The 18,740-nt window shown below is 39.9% G+C and overlaps 1 long non-coding RNA gene across 1 annotated transcript; it reads right to left on the bottom strand.

Annotated features, from left to right (window-relative positions):
* Window positions 1-3,063: 3,063 nt before the first annotated feature.
* LOC145732051 (uncharacterized) lies at window positions 3,064-4,077 on the bottom strand. Its single transcript, XR_014178935.1, has 2 exons — window positions 3,546-4,077; window positions 3,064-3,467 (listed from the first exon to the last, which is right to left on the bottom strand). It is a non-coding gene; the product is annotated as an uncharacterized LOC145732051 (long non-coding RNA).
* Between the last annotated feature and the right edge of the window lie 14,663 nt (window positions 4,078-18,740).

Below are 18,740 nucleotides of genomic sequence, written 5' to 3'. Positions count from 1 at the left end.
CTTTTCACGAAATACAAACCATCTACATTGTGGACCACCTATTCTATGCTAAGGAGTACGCTAGACATCAACCACTCCATAAATATTGAAACTTATGCAAAACTACGAGCCTTACTGAAAAGGAAAAATCACGACGTTCAAGCGAAAAAAGCTGCTATTTTTACTCCAGAAGAAGTCAATAGATTTTTACATCATGCTGAAGACACAAAGTATCTTGCAACAAAGGTAAAAAAAAATATAAAAACCATCTCATTACTATTTATCCTGAAGTGTCTTGATTTAGGTTGCCCTTATCATGGGCATAATGGGTGCTTGCAGAGGACATGAACTTTATTCTATGAAACTTGCAGAGGTAAACGATCTTGGTTCATCTTTGCTGGTTACCATACCACAAACGAAAACAGATATATCGAGAAAATTTATGATAACCGGCAAATTGTATGAAATTTGCAAAAAATATATTTATTTACGCGGAAGAGTTACCAAGTTAGATAGTTTATTTCTGTCGTATCAAAACGGAAAGTGTGCTGCACAGAAAATTGGAAAAAACAAATTTACGGCCATGGGTAGGAATATCGCATCCTTTTTACAATTACCTAATCCAGAAAAGTATTCTGGACATTCGTTTTGCCGTTCCTTTGCTACAATGCTTGTTGACGCAGGGAGGGATATAACTGCCCTGAAGAGACATGGCGGATGGAAAAGCTCGACTGTGGCCGAATCCTACAATGACTAATAAGGTTACCACTGCTGAAAAACTCAGTAACTCTATACAAGGCACCCAAAAGTTAGTTGAAAATATTCAAAATATTTCTACTGTTTCTACACATAATTTCGATATTAACCCGATACCTACTATAAACTTCAATAATTGCTCCAATGTAAATGTAACAATCGATAATTCTAAGTAATTTTCTGTTTATAAATTAAAATGTATCCCGACAAACCTTTTTTAGTATGTCCTTAATGTAGGTACTAGTTAGAAATTGTTAATTATATATTAGTATAACTTAATTTAGATTTAGTACACTAAATCATATTTATTAGGTCAAAATTACATATATAATGAATATGATTTAGTGACTTTGCTGTTCCACTGTTGTTAATAAAAAATATTTGTATCAACAAGAAAATTTATTTTATTATGTTAAATCAACTAGCATGAGAAAGAAAATGGACAGTGGTCGTAGACAAAGTATAGTATTATCCTCGTTTTTTATGGCCATTAATCCCACGGGAGATTAATGGCTATCATAAAAAGCTCGTTGAATAATATACTATTTTAAGCGATTTTCAAAAATGGAAAAATTCAAGATGACTGCTATAAGAATTTACAAAGTTATTATCCATATCTCGGTAACCAATGATGAAAGGTTTTTTATTATATTTTGTTATGAAACTAAATGATATGCGTAACATAATAACGCTTTCAAAAACACATAATCGAGCATCCCCTTTTAGACATTCACATCAGTCCCCATAACATTAGGGTTCATCATTGGGGTGCCGAAACAACAAAGCCGACCCGTCATCGTCATCATCATTACTATTAGTTCTGGACCACGCCCTCTTAATAATCATTTCCTTTTCTGAAATTGACTGGCCGTCGCTCAACCTATTCCGACCCTCGATCGTTCACCATTAGTCTTTCATTTCGAAATTGTCCTGAAAAAACCAGAGAGAAGTTACGGTAGCGCCCCGGTACACAATGTAATTTCCAAGCTGCTAATTTCCAAGCAGCGCCGTCCAAAAAGGAAATGACTCGCCGCCCGCGATAAATGGCCGCGATAGCGCCCGTTCAACTTGTCATTTTGATTTGTGTTGCGCTCTTATCTGGGGAATGTTTTCGGATTATCTTGACTGAGCACACCTCTATTATTTTCAGACTTGATTAGTGGTGTTTGGCGTACTGGAAAGTCGATTAGGGCGCTCATATACCGCAAAGAATAGGGTCCTATCGTCGAATTCGTCTCGGTTTACGACAGAATATTGTTCTTCCTTTTTTTGGTCTGTCACTCTGTGCTACATTACTTATGGTTCATTTTTTTCCCGTGGCGGTTACGTCATCAAGTGCTCCGCCATATTGAAATTTACGCACGTCGTTTATTACAAGCTAGGCTATCCATCTTTTTAATCACCTGTTTAGACGTTGCCGTATTGACAAATTCCTCCTTTAAACCTCACAATATGTATCTTTCATTAAGCAATTATAAATAACAATGAGAAAACTATATTGTTTTGAAAAAAAACATTCTAAGAATCTCACATGTTTTGCATGCAATAAATGCTTTTTTTTTCGAAATCTGTATAATTCATCGGGTCGTTTATTACTGCAACCAACAATACACCAGTACACATCTGCTCATGGAAGATGTGGCAACATAGAGCATAGTCCCAACTGACAGTCGGCTAAACATTTTAAGGTTAGGAATTTTAAAAAGTTGAAAAACACCAAAAACTACAAACAGAAGAAATAAAAACTTAATTTAGGGTTGTTTAAGTTTATTAATTAGTGTTGTTATTGCGAGACCTTCGTAGAATTTAAGATTTTTCTTCACCAAACTGGAAAACTTGCAATATTTGGTGGTAAACAAAGGCGGAAAGTTCCAATCAAACTTTGGCTTGGGAACAACAACCACATTCAATTTAAATTATCTGGAAAGAACATCACAGATAGGTGCATTCAAACGAGTCATTAACAGCCCAATAAAAACGTTTCAAGAATTATTCCATAAAATTTGCAAGAAAGGAAAGGCAATGTGTGTATCCTGGGCACTATTAAATCCTAAAGCAGTGTTTTAACTTATAACAGAATTGTTGGTGTTTTAAGAACTTGCTTCTTGGTTTTGAGATATAGATTGCTTATTTATTTCCTTTAGTAAATTTACCCAGCATTAAATACATATCAATTTGGTTTTGTTGTGTGATTTATTTAACATGTTTTTTCAATTTCAGTTCAATTTATTGTAAGAGCAAGTAGGTACCTCAGTTAAAGAAATTATCTAATTTTATGATTGTTTATGAAGAAAACTAGACTTCTTAGATAAAAAAGAAACTTGAGTGTACTTTTTAAAGATTTTATTTGTATATTTCATAATGTGTAAATAATACAATTAAAATAGTAATTTAACCTACTATCTAATGGAAAAGTATTTAACAGTAGCGCCATCTGTTTCTAGCCTTATAGTCAGAGAAGATACGTCAAAATTTATAAGGGCTAATTCTGCAAAATAATGGCATTTGATCAAATTTATGTATTAAGTAACTTGTATCTTTCTAATATTACCTGAAACTTATTAGAAAATTGTTTTTTCAACACTCTGCATATGGATTTTGACAACACCATTATAACCATAGTTTCAAACACCTTTTGTTCAGTCTTTTAGAGCAATTGATAATGGAATTTTTTAAATTTGGACCCTTTCAAAGCATGATAAGCAAACTCCAGATTAGGCAAATAAAGGTACCTGAAACATAAGCTATTTAGTATTAGCAGTTCATTAATACCTCTACCAGAGTCCTTTTTATAGTATTAGGTAAATCACCTTGTCAGCTTCTGCTAAATGCACCTTTACTCTATATCCATGTTTCTTCGAGAACCACTGGCTTGAATAAACTTAGTTTTTGTAGTGTTCTTGTAAAAACTCTTCTTGGGAGTAAGTAAATATATGGGCTGTTTCATTGTGACAGTGTTTTCTATTAGAAAAGGCATCCATTTCTGTTCCACAAACTTTAGTTCCTTCAGAATGTTTCACTGGGCCCCTTGATAGTTGTAAAGTGTATTAAGAAGGTGGCATTTTCAAAACTGACTACCGAAACACACACACATTATCTAGTCTCACACGTAGTATCGCAGTTAAATCAAAATACTCGTTAAAATATTGTAAAATTTACATCAAAAATAAAAAATGTCTCTTTGTTTACATTTTGTCAACAATGGCGGCCGATTTTCCGAGCCTTGTCGTCCTGATTCATTGACGACGTGACTAGATGACGTCAAAATTCTATCGCGCTCGGAACGCATGTAATAGACAAGAAAGGCAAATGATGACGTAACCGCCACGGGAAAATAAATGGACCATAGTACCAAAATTAAAATGTTTTACTGAGATCATTTGCGCATGAAATACATAACTACAAATTAAGACACATTTGGAAATCGAATAGAGGTGTTCAGTTGTAGGACTAATGCCTAGTTTCTGAACAAACCTTTTGATTTCATAAATTATGGAAAAGATATCTCAGCTATAAAGCGACCAGGTTAGTACAGGACAGTACAGGACACTTATTTTGTAATAAGGCAAGACGTGGTTTTCAGATTTCTGACCAATATTTTGACAGTTGTCACGTGACTGTTTAAGTAGTTGGTATTCTAGTTCAATGTGACAGTTGTCGCAAACGACAAAACTGTCAAACTTTACCTTAGTGTGCGCATGAATCTGGGAGTTTAAAATAAGTTTCATGCAGTATTCGAGTCAAAACGTCTTGTCAGCTTCTTGACAGTTATAACATGACTGTCTATTTGTAAACGTACAACATTAAAATGATTTAAACAAGGGTGCATGCAAAAATTGGAAGCGTTTTGTGTGATAGAGACCGACAAAGCCTGACAATGAATATTCGAACATAAAACCCGATCAACGACAGACCGTCCACGTCCATTAATAACAATCGATGGCTTATTGTCAGTTTTCTGTTAGAGCGCCATCGGCGTCATTAATCACCGCGACAGTGGCTCCCCCTGTCGATCGCCGCTGACGATGACAAACGACGTGCAGTTTTGCTTATCGTTTTTCGGCGTTGATACACGTCGAAGGTCATAAATCATCGCGGATAAAATATGATGTTTTGCGGCCGGATCATTATTGAGGGCCCGAACAGTAATTCCGCTGTATTTTCCCGTCGTTAATCATCCCCCCACTTTTCGACAGCTGCCCCTTTACTGACCGATCGGCCATGATTCAATTTTTCCGTTAGGACGCGCACAATTCGGGGTCAAATAGAACCGAGTCTGGAGAGAACGAAGGCGTGTTACTCAACAAAACACCAATCTCATCCAGGTCTTGTCTTGCTCATTCTTTAAGAGTACATTTAAAAAAAAAACGCTGATGGAAAGGTTTTAGTAAAAAGTATGCTTTAGTTTATTTAACAAATGTGAAAAATCCACTATTAAAAATATCTAAGACTACTCCGCTGGACCTTTTTCAAACCAGATCAAAGATTTTAATTTGTAACTCCTTATTTCCTGGATTTTAATTGGGCACTGGTTACTGGGAACTGGGAAGAAAATAACGAAAGCAAGTTTGAAAAAGTCAATCATTTTGTATAAACCCAAAATGGTGAACAGTAGTGAGGAAGAACAACATGTAAGTAATTTGTTGCCGTTCATGAAGGTTTATAAAATCTGTCCATATTGTTTGTTGTTTAGTTCTGGAAAACTATTGTTGCGATTTTCCCGTGGGTTCACACAAAGTCAATTTAACTCAACAATTAATAAATTTATTTACACTTCAAAACACTCCGTACAATAATTAACTCAGCTACTAAAAACACTACTACAATTCCACAATTATTCCACTATTTAAACTTTACCGCGTTCCCAAGTTCACTACTACACCGTCGTCGACACCGCTTCTTTTATATTCGCAAACCACGTTCTAGAATGACCGCAAAACGCTTCGCTATTTGCCTCGAATATCAAAGATGCTTCCAGGTGTCGCTTCCTAACTGTGGCCTACTTTAACACGCGCCCGGCCAGATATTGCGGCGCATCGGTTTCATCCCGAAGCGAGCGCTCGTTGAGAAGTATCGAGCATAGTAGGCCCAAACCGTAACACTATCTTTGATTTTGCTTTTAGAATTTGTCAGAAGCCAATTTCAATATCAAGCAGTCATCATAGCTAGTTAAAGAGCGAATGATGATCACAAAGTTTGACTTTATTCAACTTTTTGCTGGAAAATTAGAGAGTATAGGGGCATATTAAACAACAAAGCACTATATCGAGGGAGTTATTAGCATAAATATGAGACATACTGCGCGCAAAAGGAGGGGGTAGAAACGTCAATCAAACTCTATTCACGGCGACAGTAATTGGGCCGATGAAATTAGCAACGATGAGCTTGTAATACGTCCGGGGCGCGCTCAGCTATCAGCGCTTTAATCAGCTACGCGGCCTGTCACGTCGGCCCCGATTTTGGCCCGCGATATCAGATTAGGCTGTCGTCGCTTCAGTCCCTTGACAAATCATAATAGTATCAACGAAGGGCGGGCAAAAGGGAGGGCAAACACATCTGTGCGTCGCCTAATAAGGAAAACCGCGAGCGGTACAAAAAGTCTCGGATCGACGGCCTCCGTACCGCCAAGACTTCGATCAACGTCACCCGGACACGTCAATAAATCAAGTCGGGTCGCGCATTTTAGGAATTATTTATGCGGCCCCCTTTTTACCGCCAATAATTGGATGTGGCGGCGGTCCTTTTCGATGGTAACAATCCTTCCCGGGCCGGATGCTAACGCTATGAAAAACGAGCGGGGAAAAATCCGGACGGCCGGACGGCTCCCGAATAGTAATCGGTACGGAGTCGCGGTTCGCTTTGTCTCCGCAGCTTTTTTGTCTTGTCAGTTTCGATTTCGGCGTGTCCACAATTGACACGAACATGATACCGACTTGAACATTCCAGCAGTTTAAATTTTACTCAACCAACAGTTGCACTCTGACTATTTCAGTCTTAACAGTTATCACTAGAGTCTAATATGACGATTTTTTACATGCTTTTTTTTGTTTTTTTCTTCTTTTTGTGCTTATTTGTTGCTATTTTTTGTATGGTTTTATTTTGTATTGGTCTATCTATAGAAGCTCTCAAAAGATTTCAAGACTATGGCTTCCGTATGCTTCTAGAGCAATCTAACAGCTTCCAAAAGTCTCTAGAATCGCCTACAAGGTTTCAGATGCCTTAAAAGCAGTCTAGAACTTTCAATGCTCTTTAAACTGTTCATACACTTTCCAAATGCTCCTAAAGTAGTAAAAAAAGATTTCAAAATACTACAGAAACTCCAAAATGCTTCTAAAACAGTCGGAAGCCTTTTAAAACAATCTACGCCATTTACACATGTAGTTTAGAAAGCGTCAGTGGAATTTTAGAAACCATAAGATGGATTTAAAAAGTATCACTTGTATTTCAGAAAAGGTACTTTCAATTTTAGAATAATAACTTTGATTTGCGAAATTGCAATTTGTATTTCAGATTAGTCATTTGTATTATAGAAAAGAGCAGTTGGATTTTAGACATGGTCATTTCTAATTTGGAAAAAAAGTAAATAAGTAAAAAAACTAAATAGTTTAACGAATATTTTTAATAACATTGTGGTTTAAGCAGTTCAATGAAAAATCGATTTATCTTGAAAACCGTTTATTTTATCGAAATAAAGGAAGAGTACAATTTTTCGATAAAAATGTCGAGAGTATCCATTAATGGCGTTTGCAGCTGAAAATAATGACAGCTGTCAAAGTTTAAGCAAATTGTGTCTTAGGTCCAGTTAGTTCCTGCCTTTCGAAGACGAGATACCTGGTTTTCATGTCAAATAGAAGGTCTCTTTCGATAAAACATTAAACCCAATAATGATTACAATATACAAAGTGTTTCAAAAGTTACGGCCAAAAACGTTAATTGGAAGGCAGTTCTTTGGAGCTCAATATTTCCCTTAAGAGTGACTTTAAAAAAAAATTATATGAACAAATCGTATTATTTTGACCTCCCCTGCATGCCCCCGAGAGATTGTCATATAGTTATGGGACACCCTGTATATTTTATATAAATTAATACTCCCGATGGGCGGGTTTTTTTGCTTAAAGTGATATTAAAAAAACACAATGAAATAATAACCACATAGAAACACAAAAAAATCTGAAATTGAAATAACGCATTCTAAAATACAAGTAACCTTTTCTGAAATACAAGTGACGAATCTGAAATACAACTTACGTTTTCTAAAACCAAATTTACGATAATGAAAAACAAGTTATAGATTCTGAAATCCAACTTATATTTTTAAAATCCAAGTGATATTTTCTAAACTACATGTGTAAATGGTGTAAAAGCTTCTAACAGCTTTTAGAACAGTCTAAAAGATTCCAACTGCTCTTCAACTAGTCTTGAAGCTCCCAAAAAATATCAAAACCGTCTAGAAGCTTCCAAAAAATTCTAGAATCGTCTAAGAAATTGCAAATGCCTCTAAAGCATTCCAGAACCTTCAATATGCCCTTTAAGCTGTCCAGAAATCTTCCAAATGTTGCTTAACTAGATCAAACAATTTTTTCAAAAAGTTCAAAGTTTTCAAAACAGTATAAAATGTTTCTTGACTCAAAAAAGGATAAAAAAAATTGCATCTCTGAAAGAGTTTTGTTCTTTTTTTAAGCTTTTTTACAGATTTGTATGCTTTTTTGAGGAAAGTAGTTTTGGTTTTTAAGCGCTTTTTTGTCACGGGTTTAGTGCTTTTTAATCTAGACTCTATAGTTATCACATTGGTTTGAACTGTTGTTAGGTAAAATTTCAATAGCAAAGGCTACAAGACTCAATGTTAAAAAATTGTTCGTCTATCGAGTCTACTTTCTCTATATTTTTCTTGTCTTTGGGAAAAAGGTGTTAGAAATCAACCGTAATTGATTCGATTTCAACGGATTGTTAGCAACACGGCTGATGTTGCAACGGGTACCCTCTCAGTGAAACCTTCCCTTATGCTAACAAAGCGAACAGGAGAGCAGTTCGTGTCATAGAAAGAGACAGCAAGTTTTGAATCAGTTCGGATAAAATCATACATTACATAGGACGTTGAGGAATGGTGTAAACGGTGTGACCAGTGTTCGTTACAGAAGGGATCCAGCACAATTCGGGAACTTGAGAGCGAGCAATTCGGGAACTTGAGAGCGAGAAGATGAAACCAAACAACAACCGTATGACAACAACAACCGATGACACTGGACCACAGACCAGCTGGTGGCAATTATAAGGAAGGTGATGCTGTGTGGATGTTTCAACCCAGGAGGAGCAAAGGATTTAGTCAAAGATGGCAACGACACTGGGAGGGACCTTACAATGTGGTAAAAAGGTTAAACGACGTCGCGTACAGAGTCCAACGCAGCCCCAAAGGCAAGATGAAAATTGTCCATCTGGACAGACTCAAGAAATACCAGACACTAGATGAAGCGGATCGGGACGATCAGCTTTAAGAGGGGGGCAGTGTTACGGTTTGATCTACTATGCTCGATACTTCTAAACGAGCACTCGATTCGGGATGGAATCGAAGCGCCGCAGTATCTGGCCGGGCGCGTGTTATAGTAGGCCACAGTTAGGAAGCGACACCTGGAAGCATCTTTGATATTCGAGGCAAATCGCGAAGCGTTTTGCGTTCATTCTAGAACGTGGTTTGCGAATATAAAAGAAGCGGTGTCGACGACGGCGTAGTAGTGAATTTGGGAACGCGGTAAAGTTTAAATAGTGGAATAATTGTGGAATTGTAGTAGTGTTTTTAGTAGCTGAATTAATTATTGTACGGAGTGTTTTGAAGTGTAAATAAATTTATTAATTGTTGAGTTAAATTACAAATCGGGCTCAAGATGAATTTAAATAAAACCAAAATAATGACCAGCGAAGAGACGGCAATAACCATAGAAGGCTGCACTCTAGAACACGTTGAGGAATACATATACCTGGGCCACGCTATCAGACTGGGAAAACAAAACCAAACAAACGAAATATCCCGGAGAACAAGACTCAGCTGGGCAGCATTCGGTAGGCTAGGCTACATTCTGAAATCCCAAAGTATCCCAATCAACCTTAAGCGGAAAGTCTATGAGGCCTGCATTTTACCCGTAACAACATACGGACTGGAGACTATGACACTTACAGAAAGAAGTGCAGAGAGGCTCAGAACAACTCAAAGAGCCATGGAGCGCGCCATGCTGGGAATCAGCCTCAGAGATCGAATAAGAAACGAAGAGATCCGAAAAAGAACAAGGGTAACCGATGTTATCAGAAGAGCAGCCGAACTAAAGTGGCGATGGGCGGGTCATGTTGCAAGGCAGGATCCATCTAGATGGACTAATAAAATAATGCAGTGGCGCCCAAGAGCCACAAAAAGAAATGCAGGGAGACCCCCAAAGCGATGGCGGGATGACATCCAGAAGATAGCAGGAAGAAACTGGTTTCAAACTGCCCTGGATAGACGGACATGGAAATCATTGGAAGAGGCCTACATTCAGGAGTGGATGGACATAGGCTAAAGAAGAAGAAGACACGTAGGAGGTTCAGAAGGTTGGAAAGTTGGACTTGTGCTTCTGAACCCCTGGAATTGTTCACGATTCTAGGGGTTCAGAAAGTAAAAAAGTATCAGATGGAGGGCATAACCCGGGCGAATACAAACATTACTGTGACAGACAAACTATCGATAATATCACATGTCTAGTAAAAAACGTTAATATGGGATTCGTGGCACGCCGCCGCCGTTCTCTTTAAAGCTGACCATAGCTGGTCATGGACGCGGATTGCCTCATTCGAGAGCATAAAGCACCGAGAGATAAAGAGCCGCGGCAACTCGACATAAGTCGTGACTTATCAGATGACGTAAACATCTCCGGGTACGGCGGTAACACGCGTACGTACATGGCTATCTTCAGTCGACCCCTCCGACTATCAATTAAAGCCGCCAAGTCTAATCTCATTAACGCCGCTATCGCGCTTTATTTCTCGCTCGTTCTCGGCCCGTTTACGGGATAATTAATTAATCCCTAATCTGTACACATATTTCTGCGCTACCGGGACCCAGCGCCGATCGTACTCGAGGGACTCTTCGATATTTGTTCCTCGGCTAATTAAAAGCCAACTGTTCACGATTCCGCTTTTAGATGCTAACGATTCCCGGTAGTCGCTAATAGAAATCGTCTTCATTAACTTGTGTAACGTCGTTTTTGCAGATTGTTTCCTATTTGCCGCTTCTGTGCACCATTTGTTCTCTCCGCTTTAGTAGAACACTACACACGCACAGTTTTGGTCTTTCTGAAGCGAACAGAGTAAAATTGAAATCGTTCTACAGGAAGAACTTAAGGAAGGTCTAGTCGGGAAATCTCGGTGGACATCCTATGAGACATTTGCTTGCAACTCTATTACCAGGATGTCGATGATTAAACCATCTACTAATACACAAGGAAGAAGACCACTGGTCGTTCATGGAAGAAATACCAAGTTAGCGCCAAAACAGTTTTAACTTGATGAACACGAGAGAAGTGGACCTAACCTAACATTGCATGTTTTAGAACCGCGACACCGCCAAAAAACAGAATGTAATTCTCATGCATGTTTTAGAATAGGGTTGAGACAAGTAGTAATAAAACGTTTTTAGAAAATACAAGCAACAAGAGAAAATACCTGTGGCACTGGGCCACAATCTCGTTCAACCACCATCTTGATGGAAAATTCCACTATTTTGATTAATATTTATTTTGAAATGTATAACTGTCTTAGGTCACGTGTATTCCCGTTAAGAACTGAACACGTGACAGTTAAACATATTTGTTATCATTTGTAACTTTTTACGTCTTAATTTTATGGAGAAAATTGTGATATATCGATTTCTTGTTTTGCCATTCTTTTATGATTAGGACCTTCAACTTAATACAGGGTAATTCAAATTCGACCCTCACCATTGGGATCTCGGAAACTATAAGAGATACGAGAAAGTTTAAATTGGGGCAAAGTTGCGCAATTTAAAGCTCAACCAAATGCTGTTTTAAAATTTTTGATTTTCCGAGTACTTCCGAAGATATCCGAAAAAAACTGAAAATTTGATTTTTTGTTTTTATTTATTTCTAACCTTATTTGAAGAGATATCCCAAAACTAAAAGCATCTTTTCATTGCCACTTTTTCCTAGCTATTCGATGATGGATACAAATTTGCCACACGACGTTTCGTTTTCTGTCAGTCCTCATCAACTTTCTTTTTTCTTATGGGCGCCATATTGGATTTTTAGCCCACCAAATAGTACGTTTAATTCTGATTTTAGTGATGTATAATAACTTATGATTTGCTTCATAAATAACAAAATAATTCAATAAAAACTATTTTTACTTTAGTTATTGGCTTTGAGTTAATGGACCGTTTTAAAAAAATGTCATTATTTGACAGTACTTGTCAAACACGATAATTCGGATGATCATTAGAGCGTCAATCATAGTTAAAAATGTATCTAGAAAAGAAACCCCCCCAGAAAATGTTATTATTATACAAGCATTGCTGAACTATTTAGGTTAATCAGAAAAAGAGATTTGTTAACATTATCTCTAACTTAAAAGGCTTATTTATGTTTCCAAGAGAAAGATCATCATTTTAAGAACTTCATTTTTTGCCAAATTTCAATTTTGTATAATGTTAAGTGCAAGTTTATAGTTATTTATACAGTAAGTGACAAACCATTTTTTATTCATTCATATTGTCACGTTTTGGGGGTAGCGCAGGAAGAGAAACAACAAACGTAGCTCAAGTATGTCTCCTTTATTTGTATACTGACGATGATGCCTAACTAAATCTTACTCCCAGATTAAGAGGGCCGCTAGTACCGCTACAGGCGGGACGCCCATGGGACTCTCTCTACGAGGGGGTGCGTGGGGGTGTGTGTGTGTGTGAGTGTGCGTAAGGCCTCCTGATGTGCCGCCAAGCGGAACCCGCTCGATACGAGCAGGGAACCCCTATGTCCGACAAACCCGAAGGATTTACTTTATGCACAGCAAGCCCCCCTTGGAGTGTCGCCAAGCGAAACCCGCTCGATACGAGCAGGGAACCCCTGTGACCGACACGCCCTAAAGGACTTACTTTAGGTACTGAAAGGGTCAAGAGTCCCGACGGTCACCACTGGGTTGCGTAAGGACTCTAGTCTGTTCAGCCTGGATTTCCAAGAAGGTATCGAGCCGTCCGGGCACTAGGAAGTTCGGACTGATGCTCGATAGACCGACCCAGAGACCAGTAATCTTCGATGGCTTGAGACGCTGATTAAATACTCGTCTCATGACCCCAATTTGCCGGTCTCGCTGATTCGGCAGTGCACTGGGGGAGACCGGGGCCAGACTAGGTAACGGAACATGGTGCAACTTATGTTATTCGTGACATCTCCCCCCTCTGAAGAGTGTTCGCCCCGGACACTTAACCCTAACTTAACTAAATAACCTACATGCCCCATGGCTTTATTTACACCGTGTGACCAATCGTAACTTATGTCCTATTACGCTCCCCTTGTTATCTCCCTTGTGGTTCTCCTGGAATCTGTTGCTCCTTCCTGGAGGGCGGCCTTACGCGGCTTCGTCTTGCCTAACTGTGCGCCAGAGCACCCGTTACTCAGTTCGCGGGTGGTGGCGCCCTCTACTGACTTTCCTCGCCCACTTCGAAGTGCGCGGGATGGTCGCTTGTTCCGTGAGTTCCTAGGTTGTGATATCCTGGCGGAAGAGGCGTAATGATTGGTCAACCTACTTAAATAATTGTTTAGACTATGTTAGCTTTATGAAATATACTGAGTTTGCACCCTACTTGTGCAAAATGTTACCCTTACAACTTATTTTATTGTTCCACTTCCTTGCTTTCTACGTCTGAATCCACATCGGATATATCCCCCAAAGTCCATTCATCGTAAAATGGTAAAATCCTCCCTATGTGCACTATATCCGTTTTTTTTTCCTTTTTCCTGTTTTACTTCATAGTTAACTTCACTGAGTTTCCTTATTATTCTGTAGGGTCCGAACCATCGTAGCAGCAGTTTCTCACTTTTTCCCACTTTCCTAATTGGGATGAATATTTTCACCCTATCTCCTACCTCAAATTCACCATCTCTGTGATATTTGTCGTAAATGTCCTTGTCCTTTTCTTGTTTTTTGTGGATATTATCTACAGCAATTGCCCTTAACAGTAAAGCTTTCTCTCGTAATTCGTTCGTGTTCGACTCGTCCTCAGTTTCTAAAAGGGTGGCGTCCAGTGGGAGTGTGGGGTTCCTTGCGAATATTAGTTGAAATGGGCTAAAACGTGTCGTCTCCTGTTTGGCCGTATTGTATGCGAATGTCACGAAAGGCAGATACGTGCACCAATCTGTCTGCTCTGTGTTGCAGTATAGTGACAGCATGTCCGCCAACGTTTTGTTTAAGCGTTCAGTTAGGCCGTTGCACGAAGGGTGGTATGCCGTTGTAAAAGTGCTTTTCAAACCCATAATCTGTTGTAATTCCTGCACCAGTTCGGATTGGAATACCTTGCCTCTATCGCTGAGGATGCTTCTAGGAACGCCGTGAATTAGTATTACTCGTTCCAATAAGAATTTTGCCACAGGTCCTGCCTTCCCGTTAGGCAGGGCCGCTGTGATGGCGTATCTTGACGCGTAGTCTGTCACTACTACTATCGTTGTCTTGCCTTGGTTACTTTTCCGGAGTGGTCCCAGTAGGTCTATCCCTACTTTATCAAATACTTTGCCCACTTTTATTGGCTGGAGTAAGCCCAATGGCTTATCATTTGTTGGCCCTTTTCTCGCCTGGCAGTCCCTACAACCTTTAACGTAATTTCTGACGTCCTTAGTCATCGAATCCCAATAGTATTTGGGAGTAAGTCTGCTCAGAGTTTTTGTTACCCCCATGTGTCCGCTGGTAGGTGCGTTGTGAGCTTCCCACAAAATTTCCTCCCTAAGTGACCGGGGGATCACGAGTGCGTGTTCCAGTCCTTCCTTAGTTTGTGTTGCTCTATACAGAACGCCCTCCCTCAGCCTAAAATTCTTTATTTTTCGCCGTGTCAGTGCGTCAACGTTTGTTGATTCGGGGTTGCTTATTGCTGTTTTTAATTCTAGTATGGCCTTATCCTTATTCTGCAATTCTCCTATGTCTAACGTTGATATCGTGAAAGTGGGTATATCGTCTAATTCATCTAATTCGACTTCGCTCCATCCTGCCACCGGGTTCCGTGATAGGCAGTCCGCATCTTGGTGCTTACTGCCTTTTTTATAGACTACCGTGTAGTCAAATTCTGCCAACTTGAGAGCCCAACGTGCTAATCTTCTTGAGTGATCTTTTACATTGTGTATCCAGCATAATGCGTGGTGATCTGTTACGATTTTTACAGGGTGTCCATAAATTAGATGCCTAAGGTAGGTCATTCCCCAGACTGCTGCTAATAGCTCCAGCTCGCTGATCGAATAGTTCTTCTCTGCTTTTGACAAGGCCCGGCTTATATAAGCTATCGGGTGGTCTTGACCGTCACTGCCTTCTTGGAGCAGAATTGCCCCTATTCCATCTATACAGGCGTCCGTGTGCATTGTACATCCTATATTCGGATTGTAATGTTTTAATACTGGGGATGACGTCAGTTTTTCTTTCAGCAGTTCAAATGCTTTCGCCTGATCTTCACCCCAGCAGAACTTGTTCTTTTTTGTGGCCTCATGTAAGGGCCGTGCCAATACCGCGTAGTCCTTTATAAATTTCCTATAAAAATTGCATAATCCTAAAAAGCTTTGTAGGTCCTTTGTTTTCTTTGGTGTGGGGAATTGCTTAATCCCTGCAAGTTTTTCTTCCTCTGGGCTTATTCCTTCTTTGCTTACTGTGTAGCCCAAAATCCTTATCTTTTCCTGCAAATATTCGCATTTACTCGGTTTTAAGGTCAGATTGGCTTCTCTCATTTTCTGGAATACTTTTTGTAATTTTGCTAAGTGTTCCTCTAAGTTTTCTGAATAAATAATAATATCATCTAGATATATTAGTATGTCCTTCCACTTTAAGTCTCTAAATATCTTATCTGCAAGTTGTTGGAAGGTTGCTGGTGCATTGCATAGACCAAAGCTTAACACGTTGAATTCGTATGATCCATGTCCCTGTGCCGTGAAAGCCGTGTATTGTTTGGACGACTCTTCTATAGGAATCTGCCAGTAACCCGAGAACATGTCCAAAGTTGTAAAGTACTTGGCATTTCCCATGTATGTGAGAATGTCATCGATTTGTGGTATCGGGTAACATGATTTTTTGGTGACTGGGTTTATAGTTCTTTTGTAATCCACGCAGAACCTCGTCGTGCCATCTTTCTTTTTCACCAGTACAACGGGGCTTGCCCACGGCGAGTGGCATGGTCTTATTACTCCGCAATTGAGCATTTCTTTTATTTGTGTGTCAATGATTTCCCGCTCGGATTGTGAGACTCTATAAGGGCGGCATTTCACTGGTTTATCTTCTGTTACTTCTATTTTGTGCTCTATCAGTTGTGTTTTGCCCATATATTTTGGTGACTTGCAAAATACGTCCCCATATTCAACCAGTAGACTCTCTAGTTCTTTTTTGAACTGCTTATCCGTAATGTGGTCCAGTTTGTGGTCTTCTAATGTCACTACTTCTTCGTCTATTCTTTGTGTTGTAAAGAGTGCTGTGGGGCTCAACCCACTGGGCTCTTCTAGCCGTGCCACCGTTGTGTCTTTGTAAATAACCCTTCTAGTTGGCCCTATGTTCTTGAGGGTCAATGATATAGAGTTTTCGGCTCTTTCTATGTTGCATAGTAGGTTGTTGCGTACTAGCCATCCCTCGTTTTGTACTAATAACATCTCTGTAGATAGGGGTATTTTTGGTTCAGTTTTGATGGATTTTTTCTCTCCTGGCTTCAGAGTGTAATCTTCCTTTGCCTTCAACTTAACTATCAAGCGGTCATCGTATTCTATGTAGTTCGGCAGGGTGTTCCAGGAGCTGGTTTGTGTCTTGGTCTTTCTTGGTCGGGGTTCTCTATTTTTTGAAACCAGTACCGTCACACTCGTTTCCTTGAAAGTCTCATACAGCAAGTCTTTAAGCTTCTCCCAATCTGACTCGCTGTTTGCGTTTGCGGATGTCAATCTAGGTATAGCCACCTTACTTATTTTATTTCGTATTGCCCAATCTTTCAATTTCCTACAGCAATGTTGGAGCGTATGAGTAGGGATATATTCGCTACCCTCTTCTTTTACTATCATCTGTAGGGTATGTCTGTTTTTCTTAAACAAACTGACCACGCTCCCTATGGGTAGCTTTTCTGTGTTGTAATCTGCCAAATGGTCCCTGATGGCTTTTCCCACTCCTCTATCTCTACTGGGAGCCGAAGAGACTGCAACGGCCCATGCAGTGCTGCTCGGAAGACTGAAGATGGACCCAGGTATTTCTTGGATCACTTCTCTCCAGCTTCGTGTTTTGCATGGTTTTTTGGATGCAGAATCTTGCTTTGCACCGAGCGGTATCACCAAATCTTGATTTAGGGTGAGTATGTTGGATATTAAGCAAATCGCTGCCTGCATTTCCCTTAAGAACTCCATGCCCTAAATAAGGGGTTGTGGTGTATTCTCCAATATCGTTGCTTTAATTTCTAATTTTTTCTTGTAATTGCCTCTGAGCTCCAGTGATGCCAATGTGTCGCCTAGACTTCTTACTTTCTGACCGCCAGCTGTCACAAGCAACGTGGGTGGGTCTCTGATCCTATGTTTTTTGTTGACCAGGAGATGGCTTATCACATTTAGTTCCGCACCTGTGTCAATAATCGCCGGTACGTAATAATCGTTCACAACAGCATTTATGTATAGTATCTTATAGCACGTTGTGCCCCGAGTGGAGAGGGTGACGGGACTTAGTTTTGCCACCCCCTGGAGTTTGGGTGCTGCTGTCTACTTCTACACACAGCAGCAAAGTGGCCTATTTTACCGCAGTTGTAGCACCTGAGCCTGTTGTCATATGTCCTCGTGGATTGGTACTGTCTTTCTGGATTACTGGCATGGTTTGTGCCATAGTCTCTCCTGAGCGGTGGCGGGGTTCTGTAAGGGCGGGGATTGCCAAAAGGTGACTGTCTTTGTTCTACTGGTCCAGCGGCCTGTTCTTCTATTTGATGCTGCGGTCTAAAAGTGAGCGGTGTCGAGAACTTTTCAGGAGCGTTATCTATTGTGATGCAAAGTTTTTTGACTTCGTCCAAGTTCCTAGGTGGGTTATTAGGAAAATTTGTGAGCCAGTAGTATTTAGCTCTTGGTATATCTTTTAGCCCACTCTGGAAAATATCTACGAATTCGTCGAGATCTACGTTTTCTTTGTATTCTTCGTATAGGACCCTTAGATCATAGAAATAATTCTTTGTCTGTTCCAGGTCCCTTTGCTTCCTTTGCCTTAACTTTGCAAGCAAATGGCGACTGTTGATACCGTCGCTAAACTCAGTCTTGAATGCTTGACAAATGTGTTGCCAGTTGCTGTCAGGGTTTGCTGCTTTATATTCTCTATACCAAATGTTTGCGGCGCCCTGCAGGTACGAGTGAAAGTATAGTATTTTTAACGCATCGTTCCAGCTATTGGCCACTGCCGTTCGCTCGTATGTGCCGATAAACTGAGGGGCTGAATCACTGCCCGGGTTGAACGTTGGTGGGCTGATGAATTGAGGTAGTGCGGGTGTTTTTTCCCCTGCCTCAACCGCCGAAATGGTAATGTCCGCCATTTCTCTTGACCCCTTCTTGCCTTCTAATGCTTTATCTCCTTTCTCAGGGTGTACTTGTGCTCCTGTCTCTATCCCTGTATTTTCCAGATCGTTTTCTGGTTCTTGTGGCTGCTCAGTGTCTTCCCTTCTTGTATTTACAAGCGTAAGGGTTAGGTAATCTGTTTCTTGCATCCAAGGGTCTCCTACGCTTGAGCTCCTGTGCCTTGGTTGAATGGGGCTGCTAGGATTTGCTGATCTCAAGTTGTACGCT

The sequence above is a fragment of the Ips typographus genome, linkage group LG1 (genome assembly GCF_016097725.1).
Source record: "Ips typographus isolate SLU linkage group LG1, UJ_Ityp_2.0, whole genome shotgun sequence".
In the NCBI taxonomy this organism is placed as follows: domain Eukaryota; kingdom Metazoa; phylum Arthropoda; class Insecta; order Coleoptera; family Curculionidae; genus Ips; species Ips typographus.
Note: the sequence above shows the minus strand (reverse complement) of the source record. Positions and strands in the feature narration are given on the sequence as shown.